The following is a 27209-nucleotide window of genomic DNA, read 5'->3' as shown; positions in this document are numbered from 1 at the left end:
GCCAGGAAAACCCCAGATGTGCTCAAAGAGCATTGGACACTACTAAAACAACTCAATAACAATATCTATACACAATAATGACTATATCAGAGAGGTGTAAAGCACTTTTGGAAGGAGGGGAGGGAAGGAATGGAGGGAGGGTGTCATTACCACTTGGGAGAAACAGGGAAGTCTTCCTGGAGAAGAGAATATTATATTTCAAAAATTCATTGCTTCAAGGTTTTCTAAGGTCTTTACACATATTATCTCATGTGATCCTTGCAGCATACCTATGAATTGAGTGCTATAGGCAAGGGTTTACTGGTACATGTTTAACAACCCGGCTCTTTGAAAACTGAAGGATATAATTTTTATTTTAATCTACTATTGACATTTTCTGCATCACTTTCTTATGTCTAGGCAATCAATAAAATAATGAATCAAGGCCTGATTTGTAGCACTTGTTGATTTCTGAGGTGTAAATGCTCACTGCTGAAAATTTTACAATCAGCTCTCGCAGGCCAGTTAAAGCTTGTTCCAGTACACCTCCAAATGACAAACCCCAGTTTTCAGGGGTAGAAATTGAAACTAAGAAGGGCTGACATTTGATAGAACATACATGGGGCAGCTAGGTGGCACAGTGGATAGAGCACCAGCCCTGGATTCAGGAGGACCTGAGTTCAAATTCAGCCTCAGACACTTGACACTTACTAGCTGTGTGACCCTGGGCAAGTCATTTAACCCTCATTGCCCTGCAAAAAAACAAACAAAAACAAAAAACCCCCCCAAAGAATAAGAGTTTAAAGGCAGACAAGGTGGAGGGAGGAGGAGAAATGCATTGGAGACATAAGGAACAGTGTGAGCAAAGGCTGGAAGGTAGAAAAGCATTGTGGTTGATATGGGGTACCATGAGCAGAGTCTATTTATTTTTACAGAAGCAAAAAAGGGATGGAGATAAGTGACATAGTATGTTTTACCCTAAAGACAATCAGAATCAGGGCAATGCTCTAGTTTCTAATGTAATAAGTTACTCAAACATTCATTAAGTAACTACAGTATACAAAGCCTTGGGGGGAGAATATTTAAGTGATAATTATATAATATAATGGAAGACAGAATGCAGACAGATGAAGGCTGCCTGAAAACAATTACCAAGCAAAGAAGACAGCAACATGGTGCAGAGTACTGGTTTTAGAGTGCCAGGACCATGATGCAAATCCTGAATTTCACAATCTGGATGTTTCTTCTGTCCCTGGGGCCTATCCCTCTGATTGGCTGCCTCCCAGAACCTCCATATTAAGGAAAAGACCCAGAACATCCATGCCTGCATTCTATTCCAGGCTGCACTCCTTATACTACTGAACCCATGCTGAGGACTTTCATCTTTTCATTCCTCTCCCCAACTTTTTAGCTCCCTTTTATGAGTTCACTTCTCACATTAGAATATAAGCTACTTGAGGGGAGGGACTGTCTTTCTGCTTGAGTTTGTATCCCTGGCACTTGGCACAATTCCTGGCAAATGTTAACCACTTAACAAATGCTTGTTGACTTGACTTGGCTCTGCTACTACCAGCATGACTCTGGATAAGTCACTTAACTTCTCTGCCTCAGATTCCTCATTTGCAAAATAAGAGGGTTGGACTTGATGACCTTTAACTTCCTTTCTCTTTCGAATTATATGATGTATGATCTTATATGCACAATAGTCAAGTACTAGGCTATCACCCGTCATCTTGACTTATATTTTGCCACTGGACTCTGATGACTCTGGAGGAGAGAATGAGGCTGATGACTTTGCACAATCCTCTCTCACTTAAATCCAATTTACTCGAAAGTCAAGATATCACCAGTGACATCATTGGTCCTCTTCAAGAACAAAGGACAAACAGCAAACAACAGAATACAGACTAAAGAAGACCTAAGGGTTGAAAGGTACCAAGTCCAGAAGTGAAGAGAGAGAGAGAGGAGGGCATTTTTAGATCATTTCTATGAGGCTGGAATAGTCTCAGCTTATGAGACTGAAACAACATTCCTTTCTAAGCACTGGTCTCAGAGTGAAGAAGACCTGAGTTCAAATCCTGCTTTAAATATTTCCTTCCCAATGTGACTCTGGACAAGTCATTTAACACCTCCCAGCTTCAGTTTCCTCCTCTGCACATTGTGGATTGTAGTAGCACTTACTCCCCAGGGCTGTGGAAAGGATGGAACAACATAACATATGTAAAAGGACCTGCAAACCTTAAAACACTATATAGGTGCTTCCTTTGGCAGCATGCATGCTAAAATTGGAATGACAGAAGATTAACATGGCCTCTGTGTAAGAATGACACACAAATTCGTGAAGCATTCCATAATTCTTTTAAAAACACTATATAAGGGACAGCTAGGAGGCGCAGTGGATAAAGCACCAGCCCTGGATTCAGGAGGACCTGAGTTCAAATCCAGCCTCAGACACTTGACACTTACTAGCTGTGTGACCCTGGGCAAGTCACTTAAGCCCTATTGCCCTGCACCCCCCCCCAAAAAAAGTAAAAAAAAAAACAACACTATATAAATGTGAGCTATTATTACTGGGAGAATAATTTGAGACATTAGTCAGAAGGCAGTTGGGATGAGAGGGGTTGGGGGTAGAAAGAGCTTTGGATAAGGATTCAGATGGCAGAGGATGGCATCTGAGTTCTATTATTTAAAATGTATCTTTGGGCATGACACTTAATTTTCTGAGCCTGTTTCCTCATCTGTAAAATAGGTATTGAAATAGATGCTCTCTAACATTTTATTTTAATTCTATGATTTATTAATGTTAAGCAGGAAGGTTTGACTAGAACTATGGAGCTGACTTCCACACATTTTAATAACCAGCCTCCCTTATTCTCAGTTGGTTACACACACACACACACACACACACACACACACACACACCAGCCTTTAAACAATCTGCTGACCCTAAACTCAAATGACTAGATTATCTGTCCTGAGGAAATTGTGCCATGTCATGTTCCTAATACCATTTGATAGTAAAGTGATTAGGATGTTAGGTTCTTTTGGGATGCTAACTCTTTCCTAGAATTCATTAGTTATTCTTTCTGGCTCTACCCTCTGAAAGGCTATGTGAACAAATGGATAAAGTGCTGGATCCAGGAAGATGTAGGTTAAAACCCATCGCTGACACTTACTAGGCCTATAACCACATGTATGTCACTTAATGTCTCTGAACTTCAAGTAACTTTTAAGATCATATAGATGAGGGAAACTGAGGCCCAGAATGGTTAATAAGCCTAAGTTGATAGATAGGTATTTTGAGTAGCATCAGAGAAGGCATAGAGAAGATTGGGGGCAGCTAGGTGTTACAGTGGATAGAGCACTGGCCTTCAAGTTGGGAGGACCTGAGTTCAAATCTCACCTCAGACACTTACCAGCTATGTCATTTAACCCCAACTGCCTTAAACATCTGGGGCCATCTCCAGTCGTCCCAATCCATATCTTGCCACTGGACCCAGATGGCTCTGGAGCAGAGAGTGAGGTTGGGGACTTTGCACAGCCCTTCCTCACTTAAATCCAATTCAGTGCAAGTCATGACATCATCTCCTGATGTCATGGTCCTCTTCAAGAATGAAGGACAAATAAAAACAACAAACAAGAGAATATTGAGAACCAGAGAGGTTAAGAAGATTAAGTTGATAAAAGGATTTTTCAGTGCCCCCATTGTGCCTTCCCTTAGCAGATCTTTATCAGATCGGAGAGTCCTAAACCCTACCTTAACAACCTGAAACCCTCAAACTAATCCACAACCCTCACTTCAGGACCATAACTCTCATTTATCACAGATGCCTCTATGTTCTTGTTTGTCCTAATATCAGGCTTGTGGGGAGTATGGTATGCCTGTACCTCCTTTCCCTCTGTACTACCAACACTATTCTTGCAAAAGAACAAAAGATTACCATTGAAACTCCCTTTTCCCATCCCACAACTCCCCCTCTTCCCCCCAGCCACCCACCACATCCACATTACATAGCCAGTGACCTCATCAAACAAATGCTGAAGTGGGCCCTGTCTCCATGGCAACGAGCTGAGCCAATGAAAGTTAGGGATGAGGATGCTGAACCAGGAAGTGGGACCTGGCAGGCAGTGGGGGCAGAGAGGCTCTATTGAGCAAACAAACAGCACTGGAAAGGCAGAAGTCAACTGACAAACCTGTTTGCTATATGTAAAGAGTCTTCCTTAAAAGAAATATGCTGTGAAAATCCCCCTTTAGCTGAATAAATAATACACACATGTAGAAAAAAAAACTAGGAGAAAAAGGGCTGTTAGTTGAGCTGAAAAATGAGAAGCTTGAGTTCTTGCCTCTCTGGGCAAGTCTAAGGCATAGATAGCTTTTTGTTTCCTTCCAAAAGGCTAGTTGGGGGAGGGGGAGGGGAAAATGCAGCCAGCACCTTCTCCTTGGAGATTTAGACAATGGTTGGCAGGGATCATTGCCAGGTTCCATCTGCATGGAGAAAGAGTGAGCTAAAAGTCCACCATTATTGGGTGTTGTTGTTTTTTCAGGGCAATGAGGGTTGTGACTTGCCCAGGGTCACACAGCTATTAAGTGTCAAGTGTCTGAGGACAGATTTGAACTCACGTCCTCCTAAATCTAGGGCTGTTGCTTTATCCACTGTGCTACCTAGCTGCCCCGAAAGTCCACCATTATTGAGCCTCCACAACCTTGGCAGTAGAGATCCTTCTAATGGAACCCTGATGCTCATATATGTTACTCTTTCAACAACTTCTCCATGCCTTGAGTCTTATTTTCATTTCCCGAATGGTCCTTGGGGACACAAATGAAGTAGACCATCCTGACGGCTCTTCAGGTACCACCCAGGCTAGGGGAAGAGAACTCTGTTTCACAGGGGAACTTATTAAAGCTCAGCTTTCAGGTTAATGTCAGCGATCAGATTTTCAGAACTTATTAATGCTCAGCTTTCAGGTGGCTGTGTCCACCCTAAAAGAAAGTAGAATGAATTAAAATGAAAGATTCACATTGGACCTAAGTTATTCACAATAGTTTTGTTTTACCTTTATCCAAGGAATCAGACAATTCACTTTAATACATGCCAAGTAGGGATAACTACTCTCTGAGATAAATGGAAAGAAGGAAGGAAGGGTGGGAGGGAGGGAAGAATGGAAGGGAGGGAGGAAAGGAAGGGAGAAAGGGAAAAAGGGAAGGAGAGAAGGAGAGAGAGGATGGGAAGGAAGGAGGGAGGGAATGAATGAAGGGAGGAGGGAGGAAAGGGAAGGAGGGAGAGAGGGAGGAGAGGGAAGGAGGGAGAGAGGATGGGAGGGAAGGAGGGAGAGAGGGAGGAAAGGAAGGGAGGAAGGGAGAAAGGGAGGGAGAGAGAGAGAGAGAGAGGATGGGAGGGAAGGAGGGAGGGAAAGAATGAAGGGAGGAGGGAGGAAAGGGAAGGAGGGAGAGAGGGAGGAAAGGGAGGGAAAGAGGGAGAAAGGAAGGAAGGAAGAAAGGAAGGGAGTAATAAGGAAGGGAGGGAGGAAGGAAGGAAAGGAGAGAGGAAGGGAGAGAGGGAAGGAAGGAAGAAAGGGAGGAAGGAAGGAAGGAAGGAAGGAAAGGAAAGGAAAGGAAAGGAAAGGAAAGGAAAGGAAAGGAAAGGAAAGGAAAGGAAAGGAAAGGAAAGGAAAGGAAAGGAAAGGAAAGGAAAGGAAAGGAAAGGAAAGGAAAGGAAAGGAAAGGAAAGGAAAGGAAAGGAAAGGAAAGGAAAGGAAGAAGGAAGGGAGGGAGGGAGAATGGGAAGTTTTCTTCTATCTGCAAATCTGGGGATATAAACATAAAAATCAAACACTCCCTGCTCTCAAGGAGCCCACATTCAAATAAGAAAAACAGCACGCTGAGTTCTGAGCTCCCTCCATCCCTTTAACTTTAATTATTAGTTCAATTTGGAAGTTTCCCAATCTTTCAATTCCACATTTCCACCTGGACAACCAACAATTCCTGAAAACTTGATTATAAAACCAGACATATTCCCTCTCATAAACTGGCTCTTACATGTCTGTCAATGGATTGTTTGCCTATTTACCTAGGCTTAAAACCTTAGAGATATATTTTTTTTCCTTTTTCCCTTTCTGCCTCTTACATCAAATCAGTCACTAAGCTCTGTGGATTCCTCCTCAAGGCATTTTTCCCTTCTCTTCCCACTTTTGCCACTCCTTAGTCTAGGTTTTTATCATATCATATCACATCAAGTTATTGGCATAACTTCCTAAATAATCTCCTGCTTAAAAGTCTCTCTTTCTCCTATCCAGCCTATATAGCAGTCATATGAATATTTCTTAAACATAACTTTCATCATGCCATCTTTATTCACAAACCTTTAATCAGCTTCCCATCCCTACAAGATAAAAGTATTTTCCCCCATTCAATAATTTCCACAATCTAGCTCTAACTTATCTTTTCAATTTTATCTCCAACTATATACCAACATAAACCCTCTCTCCAGTCAAGCTGGTCTACCCACTGTCCAACATATATGCCTTACTCATGCCTGTCTTTGATGTTTCTCAATCTCCTTCTACTCTGCAGAATTCCCTCTTGTACAGTTCATATTGCCATCCATCCTTTTTATAGAATCATAGAATTGGAAGGGATCTTAAATATTATCTAGTCTGACTCCCTTATTTTAATATATGAGAAAACTCATCAGGTCACAGTGGGGTGGAAGATAAAGTAACTTCTGCAAGGTCCCTCAGCTCATTTGTTAATATTAATTCCAAGAATCTGTAGCATGTGCAGTGGCCACACCCCAGTAAAACCATCTCAGCAGATGGGTTAACCAGGTTGAGGGTAACAGACAGGCCTCAAATTCACCAGTGAGGTGATGTTTGCCCCAAGCATGTGAAGACTTTCCCGTTGGAATGGGTGCAGAAGAACAATTTGTTCCAATGACCATGAAAGCAGTTGAATCAGGGGCTATGGAACACTTAGAGCTTGGTGAGGCATCAAAGATGCCAAGGTCATCCATTGTATCTTGGGCTATCACCAGTCATCTTAATCTTTGTCTTGCCACTGGACTTTGATGACTCTGGAAAAGAGAGTGAAGTTGATGACTGTGTGACTTTGCTTCACTTCAATTCATGCACTAGTAGAGACATCACCCTGTGATGTCATTGGTCCTCTTGAAAATGAAGGACAAACAACAATATTAATTCACTAAAGAATTGTTGATTAAATCTCTATTATGTGCAATAGGGGCAACATGATCTGGTAGATTGAGGGTTGACTTTGGAGTCTCAAAGACCCTCAGATTATTAGTGTGGTATGGTGGATAGATTTCTAGCCCAAGTCTCTTCTTGGAGATAGTCAAGGGCAGGAGAAAGCACCTAGCCATGGCCCCACTCCTGCTTCCCAGAAAAGAGAAGATCAGTCTTTCTGAGAGAAGGATGGGGCACATTTTCCTCCATATATGTATTGATGCCACATTAAAGCCAATGTTTTTTTCCTCATCCTTCTGGTCCTCTGTGTGGTTGACAATGTTGATCATTCCCTTCCATGTGGATATTTCTCTCCCTTGGATTTTCATGACACCACTTTGTCCATTCTGTTATCTTCTTTCCTGTCTGACTAACCCTTCTCAGTCTTTTTTTGTAAAATAATATCCGTCCCACCCACCTTGTATGGGTGTACCTCAGGGTTCTATCTTAGGTCCTCTTGAAGACAGCTACATAGCACAGAATGCTGCCTTTGGAATTAAGAAGACTGGAGTTCAACTTCTGCTTCGGACACTTATGAGCTAAGTAACCTTAGAGTTATTTAACCTTCCATTAAAGTTTTTCCATCTGCAAAATTGATATAATATTAGCACCTATCTCCCAGGGTTGCTGTGAGGACTAAATGGGATACAGTGCTTTGAAAAGCTTAAAGTGCTTGTGTAAATACTAGCTATCATTATCATCAGACACTTTTCCTTGGTGTACTAATCAACATTAATGGATTTAACTATCCTCTCTAAGGAGACCAGTCTAAAATCTGCATATCCAGCCCTCATCTTTCTGTCTCTCCTGGGCACTAGCTGAACATCTCTAACCATCTGCTGGACATTTCTACCTGGATATCCCACAACCACTCTCTACTCTCCCTCACCACATATATTCAAACATCTGCCAAATCTTCTCGACTTTACCTCTCTAACATTTCTCATTTTCATCTCCTTTCCTCTGCTTATATTACAGCCACCCTGGTTCAGGGGCTCATCACCTCTCACCTGGATTAGTGTAATGGCCTCCTAATTGATCTCCTGGCATCTGAACTCTCCTTCTCCAATCCCTCCTCCACACAGCTGCCAAATTGATGTTTCTAAAACATGAGTCTAACTGGACCTTTCCCCAGATTAAGAAGCTTCAGTGGCTCCCTATTATCTCTTGGCTAACTACCAACTCTGCTTGGCATTTAAAATCCTTCACAATCTAGCTCCAACCTCTCTTTTCAGATTGAATGTACCTTACAGCCCCCTCATTCATACCCCTTGCCTGCCAGAGTGGACAGCTTGCAGCTACCTATTCCACCTCTTGCCTCCTTGTCTTTATCCAGTTTGTTGTTCAATTCCTGAAATGCTCTTATTTTATGCCTAGAGGCAGTTAGGGGGTACAATGACTATAGGATTTAGTCAGGAAGATCTGAGTTCAAATCCAGCTCCAGACACTTAACCAGCTGTGTGTCCCTGGGCAAGTCACTTAATCTCTACCTGCCTCATTTTCTTCAAGTATAAAATGGAGATTATAATAGCACCTACCTCCCAGGGATGTTGTGAGAATCATATGAGACACTATTTGTAAGGGACTTAGCATAGTACCTGACACAGAGTAGGCACTTAAAAAATGTTCATTTCTTTCCTTATTCCTTCCTTCTATTCCTTGGAACCCCAGATCCTTTTAAGGCTCAGTTCAAATATTATATCATTTAAGAGGCTTTCTTGATTTCCCAGTTGTTAGTACTGCCCTTCAATTGCATTTATCTTGTATATATCTTCTACTTAACTTTATGTTGTTCCCCTCTTTCCCTTCTCCTTTCCTCAAAATATAAACTTTGGGGAAGAGAGATGGGGAAAGGATAAGGGTAGGGGTCAAAGACTGTTCCCTGTTTATATTTGTAGACCTACTAACATTAATAAATAAAATTTCGTTGCTTGGTTGATTCCCCCATGAGAGTTCAAATACCTCATATTTCATGGTAATCTAATTCATAATAACTTGCCCCCTTGCCCAGAAAAGAGGGAAAAATTTAAGTGGGAAAATAAAAAGGGGGAAAGATGATATAAGTAGCAGCCACTGCTTCTAGCTACTCTTACCTTGGAGTTTACCTGGGTCATCCCCCACCCCTACACACACACACATACACCCTCTATACTTCTAATAGATATCTTCCTACAAAGTTGGCTCAAAAAAAGATTGCTAGAGCTATAGTTCAGAAAGACCTGCATTTGGATAATACCTGATATTAACGAGTTCTGTCACATAAGGCAAGATACTTAACCTCTCTGAGCCTCAGTTTCCATAGATTTGAAGTGGGAATTATAATATTTGCATTACCTACCTCCCAGGGTTTTTGTGAGGAGAGTGCTTTGCAAACATCAATGCATGTGGTAAATGGGATTTTTTTTACTACTTCACCATGCATCCCCTTGACATGTGTGTATTCACTTTGGGACTTATATATTCAGTCTGGATTATATTGTTTTGCAAAAATTCCTGAGTTGTTTCACATTATATATATATATATATATATATATGTGTGGTGTATGTGTATATATATGTATATATGTATATATATATATATATATTTCTTTTTTTTCTAACTAGATTATGAGCTACTTGAGAACAAAGCTGTCTTCATCCCAAGGAAAGAAAACAGGATGTTGAAGGGTCCCCTGATCATGCCAAAGGAGGAGAGGTTGAAGGAACTAGGGATTTTAGCTTGGAGAAAAGGGGAAATATGTTAGCTGTCTTCGAGTGCTTGAAGGGCTATCATGGGGAAGAGGTATTAATGTTGTTTTGTGTAGCCCTGGAGGACAGAACTAGGAACAATGGGTAGAGGCTGCAAAAAGCAAATTTAAGCTTAATAGAAAAATTGTGTGTCTGCTCTGGGCTTACTTTCCCAGAGCTAGGCTGGCCACATTTCCCATGGTGGGGTTCCAGGACTATGCTGGAGGGATTAAAATCTCTTTAATATGTGTATGTTGCTTTGCAAAACTAAAAGTGCTATATAAATTCTTTTGTTCTTTAGTTGTTTTTTCAGTCATGTCTGAACTCTCCATGACCCCATTTAGGGTTTTCTTGGCAAATATACTGGAGTAGTTTGCATTTTCTTCTGCAGCTCATTGGGCACATGAAGAAACTGAGGCAAGGGGGCAGCTAGGTGGCGCAGTGGATAGAGCACTGGCCCTGGATTCAGGAGGACCTGAGTTCAAATCCGGCCTCAGACATTTGATACTTACTAGGTGTGTGACTCTGGGCAAGTCACTTAACCCTTATTGCCCTTCAAAAAAAGAAAAGGAAAAGGAAAAAAAAAGAAACTGAGGAAAACAAGGTTAAGTGGCTTGTCCAGGGTCACATAGTGGCTGGCCATTTCCTTCCCCAACTCATTTTATAGATGACAAAACTGAGCCAAGAATAGGTTGACTGAGTTGCCCAGGGTCACATAGCTAGTGGTTTGCCATGCCCTTCTCCAGCTCATTTTACAGATAAGGAAACTGAGGGAAATAAAGTTAAGTAACTTAACCAGGGTCACACAGCTAGTAAGTGTCTAAAATTAGATTTGAACTCAGGAAGATGAGTCACTCTGACTCCAGGCTGGGTACTCTAAGCATTATGGTGCCACCCAGATGCCCATATAAATTCTAGATATTATTATTAGCAATTATTATGCTATTACCTTGAGCCCCCATTCCAATGTGATTCCCCACCTTCTACCCTCCCCCCTCGCACTATTAGCTACCAGTAGAATAGTCCTCCAGTCCCATTTAGCCAATTAACATCCGTTAGCTTTTACAAAGAGATACTTGCTTTGAAGATATAGCAAAGACAAAAGTACAAACACCACCCCCCAACACTTCAAGTGCCCACTTTCCAACATACAACCCCAGTCTCTGGGGGAAAATAAACTAAGATTCTATATAAGATTGGTCCCACCAATTTCATGTCCAAATGAGACATTTCTGCCAGATGTGTCCCTGTCTCAGCTATTATTGAGCTGGGTCCTAAATGGTAGTTTCTTGAACCTTAGGAAGCTAATGCTGGGCTGGCTGCCAAACTTGGCTTAGATTCAATTTTCAAACTTCCGAAACTTGGGTGACTTCTTCTCCTGATCGTTCAAAACTCCCAAGGTCACACACTCTAGATTAATCTCCTACACTGAAAATGAATGAATAAATGCCGGGATAAAGAACTAAGGCTGGTACTCACAGGGTCACATTGCCTCTTACTAGATGCCAAGGTACAAACAGTCACACCAAGAGAGAAAGTCCAAGGCTGTCTGTCCTCAATAGTGCCTTTTGTATGCACCTCTGGTTGGTCCATCAGTAGGTCCACTACCTGGTAAGCAGACCAGAATCAACCACAAAATACCAAAATATGCTCAAACGTGCCCCCCAAGGCATTTCCATTGCATCCCCTTGACTCCCAGAAGGAGGTTCCCAAGCCTCTTCCACGTGGGAATTGAATCAGCAATATTCTGTGTATGCTCATAAAGACTGGGTTCATTGGCCTCTCCCCATTATATAGGTATAAAACTTCAAGCCATTTACAGCTTTCCAAATGCAAAATGGTCTGCCTCCCAAGGTGGTGAGCTCCCCATAAGGGCATGTCTTCAAGCAAAGGCTAGATGTCCAATTTGTCAAGCATGTTTTAGAAGGGATTCTTGACCAGGTAGGGGTTGGAAAAGATGACTTTTAGGGTCCCTTCTAACTCAGAAATTTTCTTTCCCTCTTCAAAAGATAAGGTATATACTTACCAGTTTACATGCTGTATTTTCCCAGTAGAACGTGCTCAGGAACTGTTTTCTGTTTTGTCCTTGTATCCTGAGTGCCTTGCATGCAGCATGCGCTTAATTAAAGCTTGCTGCATCGATCTGAATTTTGTACTCTTCCTGGTACCCACTATAGGCTCCAGAAACAGCAGCACCTCAGCTAATTCTCATTAACCAGCTTCTATTATTGTTTGTCCTTCATTCTTGAAGAGGACCATGACATCAGGAGCTGATATCATGAGTTTCATTGAACTGGATTTAAGTGAGGAAGGGCTGAGCAAAGTCACCAACCTCACTTTCTCCTCCAGAGCCATCTGGGTCCAGTGGCAAGATATAAATCAGGATGACTGGACATGGCCCCAGATGTTTAACACAATTGGAGTTAAGTGACTTGCCCAGGGTCACACAGCTAGTAGTAAGTGTCTGAGGTGAGATTTGAACTCAGGTCCTCCCAACTTGAAGGCCAGTGTTCTATCTAATCTGCTGTACCACCTAGATGCCCCCTCCAGCTTCTGACAGTAAGCTGTTGAGACATTACCATGGTGTGTGACCCTAGGCAACTCACTAAACCCTCATTTCCCTGAAAAAAAAAAGAAGAGGCTAGGAAACTTTTGGGCAGCTAGGTGGCACAGTGCATAAAGCACTCAGGAGGACCTGAGTTCAAATTCAGCCTCAGACACTTGACACATACTAGCTGTGTGACCCTGGGTAAGTCACTTAACCCTCACTGCCACCCCCCCCCCCAAAGACATTACTATGGGTAATTATTGTGCCATTATCAGTAACAGGCAGTCACACTGCAGACTTCCACCTGCAACTGAGAGAGGGAAGGGGAAAAGGGAACAAGTACTTATTAAATACCTACTGCACTCCCAATGCTCTCCCAATTTACTACCACCTCTCAGAATCATTACCTTTCTTCAAGATTCAGCTCCCCTAGGAAGGCCCCTAGACGTTGCCTCCCTCCTCAAAGTGTCATGTATATACCTATCAGTTTCCCATTGTATCCCCTTGCAGAATGTGAACTTCTAGAGAAAAGAAAGTATGTTGTATTTATCTTTGTATTCCTAGTACCTTCACAATGCCCTGTGCATAGTAGGGCCTTAGTAAATATTTCTTGGACTGAACTGGATTAGAAAATGCTCACAGTTACCCCTTCCACATCTCCAGGCTTAGTGGTACAGTGCCGCTACCATCTGGCAAATCCACATAACATTTTTTTTGGCCCTTCCTTTGTACCAGAGGAGAAGTCTGAATTATTATGGTATTCAAAGACAAAATGTGTTGATATTTGACAACACTATACATATACTTTATGTGTTTTTTCTGCGTAATCTGCTGGCCTTTGCTGTCATCTGCAGCTTCTGCAAAACTCCCCCAAAATTCCCATTTAATTTCTTGTACCAACCCATGATATATTGAAATCCATGATGGAGAACGTGGAGATGTAGAAGGGATAACTGTGATTTGCTCTGGGGTCCTATGCTTAAGGACCAGTGCAGACAGGATGTCCTCAGAGAGCTCTACTCAGCTGAAGAGAAGGCTGACTCTAGCAGGCTTTTCTAAAAGAGCTCAGCTCACTTACTACAATGCTTTCCCCTGTAGGGATGCTTATGTGGAGGGACATGCCATCTTACCCCATGAAGGGGTCTAGGGGTAGAGTCCTCTAGTTTCTTCTTCCAACTTACAGTCTTCTGTGGTGGAAAGAGCCCTGGAGCAGAAGTCAGGAGATGTGGGATTGATTCACAGATCTATCGCTTACTGGCCCAGTGACCGTGAACAGAACACCTGACCTCTTTGCTTCTTTCTCTTTCTCATCTGTAAAATGAGAGGGTTTTTATACTGTATTAACCTGTTTATATAATAGATTCCTTCAGCAGTCCAGCCAACTCCGTAGATCTCTTCTTAGAATAATATTTTAAAATGTATAAAATAAAACACATAGGATTGCAATTATAATGGAAACCAATACATGGATGGAAACCAATTATGTTGAAACTATTATCTATATATATATATTTTTAAAAACAAGCTTACTACATACAGGTTAAGAACCCCTGGTTGACGGGGCAACTAGGTAGCACAGTGGAAAAGAGCACTGGCCCTGGAGTCAAGAGGACATGGGTTCAAATCTCAACTACCAGCTGTGTGACCTCGGGCAAGTCATAACCTCAATTGCCTTAAATATCTGGGGCCATCTCCAGTCATCCTGATCTATATCTTGCCACTGGATCCAGATGGCTCTGGAGGAGAGAGTGATTTTGGTGACCACAGCCCTCCCTCACTTCAATCCAATTCACTACAAGTCTTGACATCACCTCCCAATGTCATGGTCCTCTTTGAGAATGAAGGATGAACAACAACCACCACCACCTCTGGCTGAAAACAACAAAGACAAAAAACTCAACCCACCAAGCATTTATTAAACACCTACTCTGTAACAGGCACTTTACTAAGAACTTTACAAATATTTTCTCGTTTGAAACTCACAACAACCCATGCTGTTGTTATCCCCAATTTTATAATTGAGGAAGCTGAGGCAGACCGAAGTTAAGCAACTTGCTCAGGGTTATATAGCTAGAGAGTGTTTGAGGATGGATTTGAACTCAGAACTTCCTGACTCCAGGCTTATTACTCTGATTGCTCTTACATCCAATTACTTAGGAGGGTCCCTTATACTTTGAAATCCTATGATCCATCTTCATCATCCAAATAGGTACCATGTCAAAAACAGCACCAATAACATGAGTATACTTTATTGCTGCAGAAATTTATCTTCAAAACCCATGCTAAAAAAACCAAAAACCAAAACAAGCAAACAAAAAAGTAGGCAGCTAGATGGCACAGTGGATAGAGAACCAGCCTTAGAGTCAGGAGGACCTGAGTTCAACTTTGGCCTCAGACACTTACTTGTGTGACCCTGAGCAAGTCACAATCCTGATTGCCTCTCCCCCCCCCCCCGAAAAAATAAACATGCTATGCCCTTCAAAATGTTAAATGGTTTGATTTGGATGCTATCAGTACATTCTATTGATTGTGCCCTAAGACACATATATAAGAGTAGTTGGCATGGGAGGAATCCACTCTCTTTTTGTAGTGACTGCCTCAGTTTCCTCATCTGTAAAATGAGCTAGAGAAGGAAATGGCAAACCACTCCATTATCTCTGCCAAAAAAAAAAAAATCCCAGATGGAGTCACAAAGAGTCAGACACCAACAGAAAAATGACTGAACAACAAGTTCAGTGCCATACCTGCCCGGGGAAGATAGGAAAAATCCCACTGGGCCAGGTATTCAGAGTGGCCCAAGGAACTTCGTTTTCTCTTTCCCATAGAAAAATACCCAAAGTGAAGACCCCTCCAGCCCTCAGGCCAATGTCTGAGTGAGTACCTTAGCAACCTCCTGCTAACTATTCCCTCGGGAATTTCAACTCTTCAATTATCAACTAAAAGAACCTTACTTGATGTCCAGACTTTGTATAGAACAGGACAACTGCATAGGACAGGACGCTAGCAGAGGCTGGACCCCACTTGTCCCTATGGCCTCGACACTAAGATCTAATTGCATCATTCATTATTTATAGAGTGATAGCTATACTGGAGGCATTGGACCCCACTGCTTTGCTTTGTTCAAATCAGGAGCTCACATTTATATTGTACTTGATAGTTTAGGAAGCAATTTCTTTACAATAAAGGCACGAGGTAGCCAATGTAAGTATTATTATGCCATTTTCACAGGTAATGAAACTAAGGCCCAGAGCAGCTGAGTAATTTATCCAAAGTCATATAGCTAATAAGTGACAAAGCTAAGACCAAATAAGTTTGCCTGGTTCAAATGGAATCTTATTTCTATTTTAGAATTATTATATTTCACATATATAATGCATATACATACATATATATGTAAGATATACATACATATATTTCACATGTGTAATATATACATATATAAGTACATATGTTGCATATTATATCTATATCTTCTTCAAATTACATGTATATATACATATACATACACACACATATATTATGTAAATTCCTGTTCTAACTCCTAGAGACCATGGTATGGTTCAGGAGACAAAGGACCCAAATCCAGATCTCATCTCTGTCATATTGTACCTGTGTGACCCTGGGTGAGTTATTTAATCTATTATCTGTAAAAGGAGAGAGTTTCTGGCCCTATAGCCATGATCTTCTGTGGTCTCCCTACTTCCCCTGTCCCTACTAACCAAAGGGGACTACCACCAGCAACAGTGATCACTACAACCTGTTCCATCCATGGTTTCTTAACTCTTTTTTGTTTGTTTGTTTTTTGTTTTGTTTTGTTTTTGTTTTGGCAGGGCAATGGGGGTTAAGTGACTTGCCCAGGGTCACACAGCCAGTAAGTGTCAAGTGTCTGAGTCCAGATTTGAACTCAGGTCCTCCTGAATCCAGGGCCGGTGCTTTATCCACTGTGCCACCTAGGCACCCCCTGATTAACTCTTTCTTAAGGTAGTATTAGAGGGGCAGCTAGGTGGCAAAGTGGATAAAGCACCAGCCCTGGATTCAGGAGGACCTGAGTTCAAATCCTTCAGACACTTGACACTAGCTGTGTGACCCTGGGCAAGTCACTTAATCTTCATTGACCTGCAAAAAAATAAAAAGTAGTATTAGGAGCTATGGAAGGGGAACAACAGTACATTTTCCCAGGGGACCCTTAAGTAGAAGGCTCCCTCCCAGTGTTCTGTGGCTTGTAATAGCCACTGACATAACTTTATAAGGATTGGGAATTTCCCCTCTGAAAACCCCACCCATATCTTGTCCTTTTCCTTCTCTCAGTCCCTTCTCTTCATAATTAATATCTAGTACAACAGAAGCCTAGCCAGTGGGTAAAACTACAATTTAAAAAAAAAAAGGTTTTGGTATGGTAGATGGTGTATGGTATGGGTGTCCAAATCTTAGGGAATTCACAGGTGGGATGGGGAATACAATCCTGGACTCTCTCCACTCAAATTAACTTTGAACAATACATTTTGGCATGCAAACTCTAACTCATTATAAAAACAAGGCCTCTGTACAAACTGATTATTCATTTCTCTGTCATGCCCTGAGTATTTGGATTACTCTATTAGCAGTCACTAGAAAATATCTTATTACCAAAGGTTCAAATCTGGTCTCATATACTTATTATCTGTGTGACCCTAGGCAAGTCACTTAACCTGTTTGCCTCAGTTTCCTCATCTGTAAAGTGGGGATAGTAATAGCCTTCCTCCCAGAGCTGTTGTGAGATATCAAATAAGTTAAGCTATGTAAAGCACTTAACAGTGCCTGGCACAAAGTAGGTACTTAATAATTTTTTTAAAAAATTTACCTCAGCTACTTACTAGCCATGTAAATAGCAAACAATTTGACACTAGCTGTGTGACCTGAGCAAATAATTATCTGAAATTACGCAATTTTTCTATATACACTCATAGAGGCAGCATGGCATAGTGGATAAAGCACTGAACTTGGAATCAAGAAGACCTGGGAGGGGCAGCTAGGTGGTACAGTGGATAAAGCACCAGCCCTGGAGTCAGGAGGACCTGAGTTCAAATCCGGCCTCAGACACTTAACACTTACTAGCTGTGTGACCCTGGGCAAGTCACTTAACCCCAATTGCCCCACGGGGGTGGGGGGGGGAAGAAGACCAGGGTTCAAATATTGGCTCTGACATTTAACACCTATGTGACCTTAGACAAGGAACTTAACCTCTCTGAGTCTCAGTTTCCCCATTTGTAAAATTAAAGGGTAGGATGATGACCTTTAAGATCTCTTATAGCTCTAAATCTAGGTTCCTATGAAATTTATGCACTCAGTTTGCCTTCTTGATTCAGTTTCTTTTTTTAAAAAAAAATTTATTCATTTATTCATTTACTTTACAAGCATTTATTATCTCTCCTTCTTCTTCCCCTCCCCATTGAACTATAAAAAAGACCTCCCATAACAAATATGCATAAACCAGCAAAATAAATTCACATATTGGCCATGTCCCAAAATGTATGTCTTGTTCTGCATTGTAAGCCCATCACGTCTCTGGTAGGAGGTGGGTAGCATGCTTCATTTTCAATCCACTGGAATCTAGGTTTATCATTGCATCTCAATTCGGTTTCACGTACCTAAAGATATTATAGTCGCTTCCTGTTTGTCTTCCTAGTTTCAGCTTTGCTTCTATTCCAAGCTTCCCACTATGAGTACAAATTATAGCATTCAATTCATTTCAATAAACATCAAATCCCTACTGTGTGCAAGATACTGTTTACTCCCTTGGGTCAGCCCTAGCTGCTAAATGAAGTAAGATTGTTTCTGGCTTGGTTCACAAGACTTTGTCTCCACAGGACCCCATACTCCTACTTCATCTAGGGTATGGTGGTTAAATGTTTAGTAATCAAAGGAAGGAAGGAAGATAAAGATAGAAGACACACTTTTAAGTCTAATCTGCATTATTAACATGTTTCCATCACTTAAGTCTAGACAATCAATGAAACAATAAATCAACCCCTTATTTGTATCATTGGCTGATTTCCCCCAAGCTGGGCAGCTAAGTGGCACCATAGTGGATGGAGTGTCAGGCCTGGAGTCAGGAGACTTATCTTCTTGAGTTCAAATCTAGCTTCAGACACTTCCTCGCTGTGTGACCCTGGGCAAGTCACTTAACCCTCTTTGCCTCAGTATCCTCATCTGTCAAATGAGCTGAAGAAGGAAATGACAAACCACTCCAATATCTTTGACAAGAAAACCCCAAATGGGGTCATAAAGAGTCAGACATGACTGAAACAACTCAACAAGTTGTAAATGCTAACATTGAAAATTTAAAAATGGCCCTTGGGAGCCAGTAGGAGGTGGTTACAACACATCTCTGCTCTCACCTCTCTAAGTTCTAGGTCAAAATCATACTCCTGAAAGAGCTAAAAGGCCCTTTAGAAATCCACTAGCCCAACCTTCTGTTCCCATTTTCCAGCTGAAGCCACTGGGTCTCAAAGAAAGGAAGGTCACAAGAGTAGTAAGTAAGAAAACTTGGATGTGAGCCTCAATCCATTTTCTCCTTACTTTTCTCCCTTGGCTGCTCTCCTAGCCACTCTCTTGAACTTGTCTCTCTTTCTGGCACATAGCCCAGGATAATGTTCAAAAGAGGCTTCTCTGTCTTCTTCTTCTCCAGAAATTTTATTTCTACTTAGGGAAATTCCCCACAGAGTCTGCCCCCATTTTCTGGTGTAATGGGGGTAATCACAAAGTGCCCCCACCAACACCACCCCAGGGTGCTCTAGGGTGTTCAGGAAACACTTTCCATAGAATAGGCATGGAACACAGTGGTGTTCCCCTGGGAAATTCTTCCAGGTCTTGTGTTACTCTGGCTCCATATTAAAGGACTTGGACTTTTGGGTTGGTGAAGTAATGCATCGGTCTTCATTACCTCAGCAGTGAGTGAGGAATAGATGAAAAGGACCTCTGAATCAGGAAGATCCACCAACTCTGTGGACTTGCAAATACTGTTCCTCCTTCCTTCTCAAAGAGGACCAATGACATCAGGAGGGTGATTTATTGACTTAAGAGTGAATTGGATTTAAGTGAAGCAGAGCTGTGCAAAGTCATCAGCCTCACACTCTCCTCCAGAGTCATTGGAGTCCAGTGGCAAGACATAGATCAGGATGACCAGAGATGGCTCAGGATGCAGTGGGAGACCTAAGGTCTTTCCCTTGTGTCAGATTATCTGAGGCAACATCCATTCAGTGATTAAAGGCCAGATAAGAGTTGCGGCAAAAGATAAGAGACAACGAATTTCCACAATTGTTCTTTTTACTCTCATTGGCTCTTTCTTGGACTTCCAGTAGGGAAAAGGGAGAGGCATTTCCCTTAGCATCTATGGAAACTGTTCCTATATGACAACAAAAGCAGGTACATATGTAGGTGGGCTTGAATAGGGGGTTTCAAGGCCCTGACTATCACTTCTGGCTTTTTTTTTCTTTCACTTAGCATACATGACTGAAAAACATATGTTTTGGTTGCCATGTACAAGATTCCCCCAGATTTTCTGGCTGACTTGAAGTTAATTAAATTGTTATGGTAATTGCATGATGCAGTGAAAAGAACCTTGCAATCAAAGTCCCTGGATTTGAATCCTAGCTCTGCCATGCCTCTCTATGTCTCAGTTTCTTCATCTGTAAAGTGGTAGTGGTGGTCATCATGGGAATGGATTAGATCAGAGGTTGTCACACCTACAGCCACAAAATTCCCAGTCAGTGCTACCTGAATCAGATTAAAATATAATTAGGATATGTTTAAGAAAGCAAAAAAATAAAAAGAGGGCAGCTAGGGAGCACAGTGGATAGAGCACCAGCCCTGGAGTCAGGAGGACCTGAGTTCAAATCTGGCCTCAGACACTTGACACATACTAGCTATGTGACCCTGGGCAAGTCACTTAACCCCAATTGCCTCACCAAAAAGAAAGAAAAAGAAAGAAAGAAATAGAATTTTTGTTGTTTAGTTGTGAGTCGTGTCCAATTCTTCATGTTGCCTTTTGGGGTTTTCTTGGCAAAGATACTAGAGTGGTTTTCCATTTCCTTCTCTAGCTCATTTTACAGATGAAGAACTGAGGCAAACAGGGTTAAAAGACTTTGCCCAGGGTCACACAGCTATTAAAAGTGTCTGAGACCAGATTTGAATACATGAAGGTGAACATTCCTGACTCTAGGACCAAGACTCTATCCACTGTGCAACCTAACTGCCTTTCAAAAAATACAACAAAACATAGATAATGTTAATTTGTGGTCTTCTAAGTCATTATGCAGCCTGTAAGGATCCTAATTTACTGTTTCATGGCTCCATTTCCATTTGAATTTTATATCACAGGTAATCTGTGAGTCTTTTCTCATTCTTCTTTCTCCTTGCCCCCTGTAACCTCTATCAGTTCACCTTTCTTTCTGCTGCTCCTGACTTCTCTAAATGGTTGCTTTTGCTTCATTACTAATCTTGCTCATTACTGGCCATGCCTTACTCCCTTTTCCCTTTAGTTCACCTATCTGCCAAATCATTCCCACTTAGTACAAACATTTGTCAACAAGGACGAAGTATCCTGCCCCTGGATCAGGGTTGTAGTTCATAGTGTCATCATCTTGGAGATATCTAATCTGATTCCCATTTAGCAGACAGGGAAACAAAGGTCCAGGGAAAGGAAAAACTTGCCTGGGAGCTTCAATCATCCTTATGTGAGGGAGAGAGATACCTGAGCAAAAGATCCTTCAGACTTGAACACGGTTTAGAAATTCCAAGCTCCACTCCTTCCCTTTGTATTTTCTGCATGCCAGAGATGACAGGTGGCATCTGGGGGCCCAGAGAATCACCCCACTTCTATATGTTTCATGCCGTTTCCATTGAGCTAGTCTCAAGTGAGTCTTGAATGCATTTTTCCCCTTATTGCTTGCTCACCACAGGGCTCTTCGTTCCCTTAACTCCCAATACAATGGGCATGTAAGTGTAAGCTGGCATATGCTCACACCCCTTCCCTCTATTCAAGATCCTGGGTTTATTTTTTTCCCACTGTTAAAGACCCACAAAGAACTTTCCAGTTTACTCTTCCTTTGTTGTTCTTCTTATTAGTAATGTTATTGAAAGCTGCAAACAATGTAGCTGCCTCCTTTGCCTCTTCTCTCCCAGAGGTTTATTTTCTGGAATTTTTTTTTTGTTCTGATGAAAGAATTCAAGAGAGGCTTTAATTACTTTCTTTTATTTTGGGGCAAGTGTGAAGTTGCAAAGTAGGACAGGCTTAGGTGACTCACTGTTGGGGGAAAAGTGAAGAGGAGGGGGACTGGAGATTTTGGAAACCTCAGAATTCCATCTAAAAGCATAGATCCTCAGAGACACTACAGACTTAGCAGTCTGGGACATCATCTACTTCATTTATTAAACAGTAGATTTGGGGGAATGGACCTGCTGTCCTAAGTGTCCTAAAAAAAGATTCCATTCATGGAATACTTTCCCCATGACTACATACCACATTGACTGGAATTCCCAAAGCACTGACTGTCTACACCACTCATTGGGCACTTAATCAGTTGCCATCTTGTGTTTTTGATCTCTTTCATGGGTGTTCATCCTATCTCTCACCCTAGAAACCACATCTTAGAAGAAAGGGTAAAAAGAACTGGCAGGTGGTGGCAGGGCCGGGGAATGGGAGGATGAGGTTTAAGCTGGAGAAAAAAAAAAGACTTAAGGGAGAGCTGAGAGCTGCCTTAAGGTATCTGAAAGGCAGTCATGTGGGAGAAAGATGAGATTTCTTTTTTTTTGCTTGGTCCCAGAGGTCAACTTTACAAATGATCTCCAGAATTTATGTTGTTGTTCAGTTGTTTTCAGTCATGTCTGACTCTCCATGATTCCATTTTGAGATTTTCTTGGCAAAGATACTGGAGTGATTTTCTGTTGCCTTCTCCAGCTCATTTTACAGATGAGGAAATGGAGACAAACAGGGTTAAGAGACTTGCCCAGGGTCACACAGCTAGGAAGCATCTGTGACCACATTTCAACTCAGGAAGATGAGTTTTACTAACTTCAGGTCCAGCACTCTATCCACTGTGCCACCTAGCTGCCCAAAGTAAACAGAAGAAGATACCAAATGAAGACACAGTAAAGGAATACTATAGTGTTAGGGGAGTATAAGCAATAAATCCGGAAGACAAAGTAATCCCACATCTACAAGCAGAGTCTCAGAGGAAAAAAAATTAATTTGGACCCAAGGACTACAAGAATAGCTGGAAGGGCAGGTAGGTGGTGCAGTGGATAAAGCAATGGCCTTGGATTCAGGAGGACCTGAGTTCAAATCTGGCCTCAAACACTTGACACTTACTAACTGTCCTGTGCAAGTGACCCTGGGCAAGTACTTAACCCTCATTGCCCTTAAAAGAAAAGAAAAAAAAGAATAACTGGAGCAAATGAGGCAATAAATAAAAGATGGAATTATCAATGAAATTAGAGTTGGGAAGGACAAAATGGAAAGGAGAATAAATAGCTGAGAAGAAAAGGGAGAAAATATGACCAAAGTAGTGGACTCCTAAAAACAGAATGGAACAAACACAATTCAATTACTCCATGAGGCAACAAGGTATATTAGAACAAAGTTAGAAGGTTGAAAAAAATGACAAATGTAAAGTATCGACTATCAAAACAACTAACTAGAAACATTGTTTCTTAGCCTTAATGCTGAGCTCACCATTGGCTCCTTTGCTAGTAAAGCTAGTAAAGGGTATTAGGGTAGCAAAGAGTAGGTACTTAATAAATGCTTGTTCCTTCCCTCCCTCCATATAAGTGCTTATATATAACATATAAATAAAAAGTAATTGGGGGTAGGGGAAGCAGAGACTAGCAGCTGGGAAGCTATTTGGTGCCCACTACCCCTAAGGTATTAGTGTGGAAGGAAAAGAGCTATTTCTCTCTCCTCCCTCCCACATCTATAGGGCTGGATGGTTATGTCACAGAAGAGGGGGAAGTCATATTGCAACATACTAGTGGGAGTCATCCCATTATCCAGAAGGAGTAATTAGCTTCTGAATTAGTCATGAGAAACAAATAGTGCAGTGGAAAGGTCATCAGTGTTTATGGATGGCAACACTTGGAGTCAGGGGAATAGACAACAGGATCCATAGATCATTTCTCGTCTAGTAACTGTCCTCTGGCTCTCAATCAATGGGGAATGATTTCCTCTAACCAAGCCAAGAATATTTCCAAGAAGCCTGCACTTCTGTTCAGGTGTTAAGCCATTGTTGTTCCCTCTCTACTTGTAAAAAGAGGAATAGTTTAGATTTCCTTCATTCCTTTGGGCACATGCTGACTGTCTTATGGAGAAGCTTTTATTACAGAAAAGCAAAAATGATCAGAAGCTAAAGCAAGGAATCTTAATTTTTTTATTTTTTTGCATCATGGACCCCTTGGAAGTTTCATGAAGACTAAAGACCCTTTTTCAGAATAATGTGTATTTTTCTTTTAAAATTCATAATTAAAGAAAATGTTACATTTCAGTTAGAAATTAGTGAAAATGGAGATGATTTTTATTCCCAAATCTAAGTTTACAAACTCCCAAAAACTCTCAAAAGTACCAGAGGGGACTAGTCAGAACATCAAATCCCAACCTAAAGCCTCAGGCTGAAACTATGAGTTAACAGAAGAAGATAACAAATGAAGACAAAATAAAGGAATATCATAGCAACAGAGCACATGCAGTAAATCCAGAAGGAAATAACCCCACACCTGCTAGCAGAGTCTCAGGGGACTTTCTGAGATCTGTACACCCTAGATTAAGAACTCTTGAGCTAACAGAAATATAGATAGTGCAATGGAAAAAGGACTATATTTGAAGATAGAAGACCTGAATTCAAACCTTTACTGCTCTTTACTGTATAACTCTGGGCAAGAAATTTTCCTTTCCTGTGGCTCCATTTGGTCCTCTATTAAAATGGGGGGGGGAGGGGTGAACTAAATTCAACCAAGGGACCAAAATTCCTTCTAACTCTAAATCCTATGATAAAGCCTATAGATCATTAAAAAGAATTAGCAGACTAAACCACCATCAGAGTCCTCCTTCAATGCCCTATCATATTATTGAAGTGCCCTTGAACTTTTTTTTACTAGCAACCATTAGAATTGAGCTCTGGCTGGTCCTGCCCAGGGATAACACTTCACATATTGGTTCAGGAATAGATTATATCTGCTATTAATAACTGGTTCCATGAAAGTCAGAGAGGCTCACTACCATTCTAAAGACTGGCCACAAGAGAATGATTTTTTCCCCAGGTAAAGCAATTCACCTACTATGGTATTTGAGGATTGTATCCTGCACTGGTGTAGAAAGTTCCCACAGAAATGAAATCATAGATCTTTGAAATATTGAAGAAAATAAATAGATTAAAAACCACAAACAACTTCCTCAGGACCAAAAGAGCAAATTAAACACTCTAATATTGATGTTAGTATGTGTAGTGATGTCCACCCAGGAAGGCAAGGATTTAGGGCAGCAGGCAGAATACCTGAGAGCCCTCTTTCTCAGAGATGTTATTGTGGTTACCACCTCCATCAATGTGGCTTCTTTTAATGGAACTGGCCTTCAAATTCTCTTCTTCATCCCCCAACAAGGGCTGTTAGTGACATTTGCCAAGCCAACAAATTCAGAGAGATGTCTTAAGATTTAAAACCACCCCAGGACACTGATTAGAGGTACTAGGGGAGGAAAACCAGCCAGCCCACCTGTCCCCTCATCCTCTCCATCTGGGTAAATCACTCCCACTGGGAATTATTTGGGCAATAAAATGAAAAGAGATGTTGCATAATAGAATGGGGGGGGGTTCAGTGATTCCAGGGAGCTTTGTTGTTGTTGTTGTTTTGGTTTTTTTGTGGGGGGGGGGAATGGGGTTAAGTGACTTCCCCAGGGTCACACAGGGACTCCCGAATCCAGGGCTGGGTGCTTTATTCACTGTGCCACCTAGCTGCCCCCTCCAGGGAGCTTTTAGAGAAGTGTTGAAACTGGTATTTCTGGGCCAGTCATTTGGAAGACAGAAAATAAGAATGTAAATGCTCAGGGTTCCCTGGTACTTCGTCTGCCTGGGAGATTTTCTCCCTACCCACCCACTACCCATCCCAGGACCTTCCCCTCCTCTTCAATGGAATGAGTCTAGTGACCATCTGTCTTCCCGAAATGCTGCAATGTTGGGCAGGGAAGGAAGAAGCAGTGATGCTGCCTTCCTTGCTGCTTCTCAAAGTAGACACTCCATATCCCAACCCTGGGCATTTCCATTTCTGAAATGCTCTATTTCCTCACCTTATCTCCACTTCCCGGTTTCTCTGACTTCTTTCTTTCCTTCCTTCCTTCCTTCCTTCCTTCCTTCCTTCCTTCCTTCCTTCCTTCCTTCCTTCCTTCCTTCCTTCCTTTCTTTCTTTCTTTCTTTCTTTCTTTCTTTCTTTCTTTCTTTCTTTCTTTCTTTCTTTCTTTCTTCAGGGAAATGAGGGTTAAGTGACTTGCCCAGGGTCACACAGCTAGTAAGTGTCAAGTGTCTGAAGCCGGATTTGAACTCAGGTCCTCCTGAATCCAGGGCTGGTGCTCTATCTACTGCGCCACCTAGTTGCCCTCCTTCTTTCTTTCTTTCTTTCTTTCTTTGTTTTATTTTTTTTTTTGTGGGACAGTGAGGGCTAAGTGACTTGCGCAGGGTCACACAGCTAGTAAGTGTCAAGTGTCTGAGGCCAGATTTGAACTCAGGTCCTCCTGAATCCAGGGCTGGTACTCTATCCACTGTGCCACCTAGCGACCCCCACCCACCCTGGCTTCTTTAAAGACCCAGCTAATATCCTACTTTCTATAGGAAGCTTTTCCCAATCCTCTTTAATTCTAGTGACTACTTCCAAGGATCCTGTATGGAACTGGTTTGTACATGGTTGTTGGCATGTGGTCTCTCCCATTAGACTGTGAGCTCCTTGAGTGTGACAACCATACTCCTTCTTTGTATCCCCAGTGCTTTTCCCAGTGCCTGGCATATAGAAAGTACCCAATAAGTATTTGTTGACACACTCACTGACTGGCCAAGGAAGCAGACTTAAACTCCAAGCAACATTTGGAAACAACAGATTCAGAGTACCAAATTTACTAGGTGCCAGACATATTGATACGGTAGGAAGAGGTCAATCTAGTGTAGCAGCTCTTCTGGGGCTACTCCGGTTCCCACAGGCATTGGAGGAGTGATTTCCCCAAAGAGTTGCTAATTATTACTAATCCAAGCTCAAGGAGTAACTCTAAAGTACTAGATTTCTAATATTGTTGCTTACAAGCCCCCACAAGAACGTTCCCAATCAGCAATCAGCCGATTGGCTTCATTAGGTTTTATAAAAAGTATAGCAAAATATCCCCAACTCCCTTCCTCAAAAAACAAAACAAAACAAAAAGAACAAACAAACAAACAAACAAAACCAACAGGTCAAAGTCTCACATTCTATCTTTGTATACATATTGTCCCTGAAGAGAGTGGGCTTAAACTTAACACGCAAAGGTGATGAGGTACATATTTGGAGAATTCATGGATCTGAGAGTATATCTGGTAACTCTTGGCACTGGGAGTCCTTTTTCAGAATACTCCCCTTATATGTAACTCCCTGATTGAGGAGTGAGAAGGGCAGAAACCCTGCTGAGTTCCAAGGGTCCTTGCCTCTGTTGAGTCCACACTTAGCACTTCTCAAG

General features: G+C 41.7%; 1 non-coding gene across 1 annotated transcript; it reads left to right on the top strand.

The window, feature by feature from the left end:
- Positions 1-2234: 2234 nt before the first annotated feature.
- Positions 2235-2337, top strand: LOC122727028. The gene has a single exon (XR_006353007.1). It is a non-coding gene; the product is annotated as a U6 spliceosomal RNA (small nuclear RNA).
- Positions 2338-27209: the final 24872 nt, after the last annotated feature.

This window comes from Dromiciops gliroides, chromosome 4 (assembly GCF_019393635.1).
Source record: "Dromiciops gliroides isolate mDroGli1 chromosome 4, mDroGli1.pri, whole genome shotgun sequence".
NCBI classification, from domain to species: Eukaryota; Metazoa; Chordata; class Mammalia; order Microbiotheria; family Microbiotheriidae; genus Dromiciops; species Dromiciops gliroides.
Note: the sequence above shows the minus strand (reverse complement) of the source record. Positions and strands in the feature narration are given on the sequence as shown.